The sequence below is a fragment of the Pteropus vampyrus genome, unplaced genomic scaffold, assembly GCF_000151845.1.
Source record: "Pteropus vampyrus isolate Shadow unplaced genomic scaffold, Pvam_2.0 Scaffold564, whole genome shotgun sequence".
Classification (NCBI taxonomy): domain Eukaryota; kingdom Metazoa; phylum Chordata; class Mammalia; order Chiroptera; family Pteropodidae; genus Pteropus; species Pteropus vampyrus.
In genome coordinates this window covers 225,338-226,396 of record NW_011889345.1, presented here as the reverse complement: position 1 = coordinate 226,396, position 1,059 = coordinate 225,338, and positions in this window count along the sequence as shown.

The window sequence follows — 1,059 nt, the reverse complement described above, 5'->3', positions numbered from 1 at the left end:
TTACACACGACTGGGAAGAGGCTCGAAGGACACACGGAACCCGATTTTTGACACTGATCACCCTCCAAGCAAAGGGAGTACGGGTGACATTTTTCTATTAGGAATGTTACCTTTTCGCTTGCCTTGCTCCGTCCCAGTCACAATACACCGCCGAAGTGTCTTAAACCACGTTCACCAAATCCCACTTAAGACTTCAAATACGTTTCTAACTTAGCTTTTAGAAAAACCAAATCATATTTAAGAAATGACTCAGCTTCCTCGTTAAGGACAGAAAGCTGTCCCGTTAGGAGGGGCCACGCATCAGCGAGGAGTGACCTAGAGAAACGTAAGTTATTTTGTTTGCAGAAGCTGAGGGGGGAATAAAAACAGTAAAACAACTGCTGTCAGCGTTCTCATCAAAATCGGTTCGCTCCCTCTTCGGAGGGATCCGAGTTCGCATCGCGGCCAACGCCGGGGGTGACGGGCCCCGGAGGAGCGGACACCGAAAGCGGCGGGCAGGCTCCTGCCCCGCGCGCGGCACCGAGTCATCCCCGCCGGGCGTGGGCACGCGCCGCCGGACAGGCCCCCAACCCGGTACACACGCCGTCCCCGTCTAAACCGGGGCTCTGCCTTTGGCTCGCCCGGCCGCGGGTGGCACAGAGGCTGCGCGCGCCAGGGCCGAGCAGCCGAGCGGCCGTGCGCCGGAGCCAGAGCCTCCTGCCTGTCGGGTTCACGCACCCACCGTGCAATTCTTCCCACTCTGCTGTATTCGAAACCAGTCACACACGGCGGGGGCCACAGCGGCTCCTCGCAGTCGGGCTCAGAAACCTGCACGACGCTCCGGTCATTCGAAGCCCGGAGGCTGGGGGGACACCAAGGCAAAGCGCCGTTTGTCTGAGCGTGGACCCGGCGCGACCGCTCCCGAGTAACTCTCAATGCCGCGCGACAAAACGGACCAGGCCAGAAATCCTGACACCAGAGCCCAAAGCTGCCACCAACGAGGTCGGTGACCTCAGTTTTCCTCCCCTATAAAGTTAGGGAACCAGAGGAAACTTTCGGGCTCCGCGGTTCCCTTCGGCT